The following is a 3,727-nucleotide window of genomic DNA, read 5'->3' as shown; positions in this document are numbered from 1 at the left end:
TTAATTCATTTTGCAAACATTTGAAGAACATCATTTGCATGCCAAATTTGTATGCAGGGCCAGTGGGGGCTGAAGTTACCACAAGGAGGGAGCTCTTCAGACTTATCTGAAGTGAAGGAGGAGAGACAGAGCTGTTAACAAATGCAAAACAAGCATATAAATCCTGTAAAATAGTCACGCACACCCTTTTATGGAAACCTGGAGGAGAGTATGCTTAATTCTGACCTGTGTGGTACAAAAGGAAGGATTGGAGACACTTAAGCCTGATAACAGTGAAGCAGATAGCAAGGCAAGAGAAGGAAATTCAAGACAAGTAAAAAAGAATCAGCAGAGGCCTGAGTTGAGAAAATGCATAGTTTGATGACTTTTTAAGGAAAAGCAAAAAGCCTTTGTGTGGTCAAAGTACAGTATGAGCGGTGAGAAAGTGAGGAGCATGAAATAGTCAATCAAAGATGGTATCAAGCTTTCTGACTTTGGTGGGCAGGTGTGGAAATCACAGTACGGAAAGTATTTTTGGCATGTAAATTTCATTAAAAGACTACATAGTATCATTCAGAATATTTAGTCATATTTAACCAACAAATCATTGATGTCTACTGCCTGATTACCCAAACTGTGAATTTGTATCTATGAATTGAGAATTAACATCACACTTTGGTCCACTGAAACAGTCACAAATTAGTTTTTATTTCTTTTTTATTCTAGATGACAGTTTCGTCCTTGATGTCTATTTTCCAAAGATAATAATCTCTTCATTATTTCAAAAATATCTCATGGGAATCTATCCTGGGGATGCAAACATTTTCCCATCTGTAGAATCAGAGCTAAGGTATAATTTATATAAATGCTACCTTCTCAAACACATTTATGAAAATGCTTTTATTTCACACTATTGAGCTCATCAATTCTTGTTTATTTTTCACTGTTATTTTATTTTATTTTATTTTATTTTCTGCTCTTATACCAGCTTTATTGGTGGCTATGTAGGTCTCTCAGGCCCCAGCTGGTTGCTCAGGCCAGCCTCTTGCTCACATGCTCATAGGTCACGCCTCCGATGGTGGAGATCTCCACCAGCTTGCCATCCACGATCTCCGAGGTCTGGTGATAGTTGGGGAAGTCCACCACCACCTTCCCGCCCTCCATCCGCACGGTGGCCTTGAACTTCTTGCCCCCCATGGTCTCTATGTCGCTCTTCTTGTCAATGGTGAACTTGTTGGTCATGGAGTGGCCCCTGGGGTAGGGCTGGGACCAGGTGAAGTTCTGCCCATCCTGCTGTACCTCTGTGACGATCTTGAAGTTGCAGCCTTTTTCAATGGCTTCGCTGGGGAGCCCGAGGCACTTCATGAACTCGTCATAATTCTTCTCACTCTCCACCTCATACCTGCTGTTGAAGGCTATGCTGCTGGAATATCCCGTATTCGGAGACTATGGACTCCACTGACCGATAAATAAGTCTTCACTGCTGGGGTGACTTCCTTGAGAATCACTGTTATTTTTAAAAAGAAGTTGTGGGTTCACAGAGCAATCAGGTATAAAATATAGGATACCGTACTGTATTTTGGGTATATATACTCATACACCATCCTATTATTAAACTTTTAACAGGTGTGGAATATTTGTTACAATGGATGAAAGCAGTTTTTATAATTGTACTACTAACTATAGTCCATAAACTTAGGGTTCTCTATTTGTTCAGTGCAGTTCTGTGGATTTTTTTTGGATGCTGTATAGCGGGTGTGCTGGTTTGAAAGGATGTATGTACCCTAAAAAAGCCATGTTTTAATCTTAATCCCATTTTGTAAAGGCAGCCGTTTCTTCTAATCCCTACTCAGTAATGTATGTTTGAAACTGTAATTAGATCATCTCCCTGGACATGTGACTCTATCTAGAGTGGTTGTTAAACTGGATTAGGTGGAGACATGCTCCGCCCATTCGGGTGGGTCTTGATTGCTTTACTGGAATCCTATAAAAGAGGAAACATTTTGGAGAAAGCTGAAAATTCAGAGAGAGCAGAGAATGCTGCAGTTCCAAGAAGGAGAGTGTCCACCAGCTAGCGGTTTTTGGAGATGAAGAAGGAAAATGCCTCCCGGGGAGCTTCATGAAACAGGAAGCCAGGAGAGAAGGCTAGCAGTTGATACCATGTTCACCATGTGCCCTTTCAGCTGAGAGAGAAACCCTGACTGTGTTCGCCATGTGCCTTCTCACTTGTGAGAGAAACCCTGAACTTCATCAGTCTTCTTGAACTGAGGTATCTTTACCTGGATGCCTTTGATTGAACGTTTCTATAGACTTGTTTAACTGGGACATGTTCTCGGCCTCAGAACTGTAAACTTGCAACTTATTGAATTCCCCTTTTAAAAAGTCACTCCATTTCTGGTGTATTGCATTCCAGCAGCTAGCAAACCAGAACAGCGGGGGTCACATTTCATTGTTTTTCCATGTGAGAATCCTGTTATTGCAGCACCATTTGTTGAATTGTTTGTTTGTTTTTCTTTGTTTCTTTGTTTTGGGAAGTGCATGGGCTGGGAATCAAACCCAGGTCTCCTGCATGGCAGGCAAAAATTCTACCACAGAACTACCCTTGCAGCCTCTCCATGGATTTAAAAACAAAAATAATGCTGTTACCATATGGGCTGGTTTGACCTTTTGTGTATCTCCAAAAAGCTATGTTCTTTAATCCTCATTCAGTATTGCTGGGTGGGATATTTTTCATTGTTTCCATGGGAATGTGATCCACCCAATTGTGGGGGTGGTACTTTTTGATTAGATGGTTTCCATGGAGATGTGTCTCCTCCATTCAAGGTGGGGTTGCTTATTGGAGCCTTTTAAGAGGGAACCATTTTGGAAAAAGCTTCAGAGCCAACAAATCACACACAGCCAGAGACCTTTGGAGATGCAGAAGGAAAACACCCCCAGGGAAGCTTTATGAAATGAGGAGAGAAGGCTAGCAGACATTGCCGTGTACCTTTCCAACTTACAGAGGTGTTCCAGGTGGCATCAGCCTTTCTTGAGAGAAGGTAGCCTCTTCTTGGTGCCTTAATTTGGACATTCTCATAGCCTTAGAATATAAATTTACAACTTAATAAATTCCCTTTTTAAAAGCTGCCTGGTTCTGGTATATTGTATTCCAGAAGCTTTAACAAACTGAAACTCCATATATACAATCTAAGATTTCCTCTTTTAACTATATTCAGATATACATCTCAGTGCTGTTAATTATGTTCACAATATGCTATGCCACCATCACCACCATCCATCACCAAAACATTTCTGTTGTTCCAAAGAAGAAATCTAAACATTGTAAGCATTAACCTCCCATTCTCTATCCCTATTCTGTCCCTACGCAACCTATATTCTTGATTCTGACTCCATGTGCTTATTTATTCTAATTTTTTTCACATCAGTGAGATCATACAATATTTGTCCTTTTGTGTCTGGCTCATTTCACTCAACATGTTATCTTCAAGGTTCACCCATGTTGTCACATGTATCGGAATTTCATTGCTTTTACAGTTGAAAACTATTCCATTTTACATATGTACCATATTTTTGTTTAACCATTCATTCATTGATGACACTTGGTTTGCTTCCATCTTTGGGCAATTGTGAATAAGCCTGCTAGGATCATCAGTATGCAAATAACTGTTTGAGTCACTGCTTTCAATTCTTTGGGATATATAGCTAGTAGTGGAATTGCCAGGTCAGATGGTGTTCTATTTTACTAGCT

General features: G+C 40.3%; 1 pseudogene; it reads right to left on the bottom strand.

Moving 5' to 3' along the window:
* Nucleotides 1-970: 970 nt before the first annotated feature.
* Nucleotides 971-2,998, bottom strand: LOC143683411 (gastrotropin pseudogene; annotated as a pseudogene).
* Between the last annotated feature and the right edge of the window lie 729 nt (nucleotides 2,999-3,727).

The sequence above is a fragment of the Tamandua tetradactyla genome, chromosome 5 (genome assembly GCF_023851605.1).
Source record: "Tamandua tetradactyla isolate mTamTet1 chromosome 5, mTamTet1.pri, whole genome shotgun sequence".
In the NCBI taxonomy this organism is placed as follows: domain Eukaryota; kingdom Metazoa; phylum Chordata; class Mammalia; order Pilosa; family Myrmecophagidae; genus Tamandua; species Tamandua tetradactyla.
The sequence above is the reverse complement of the archived record's forward strand: the minus strand, read 5'-3'. Positions and strand labels throughout refer to the sequence as shown.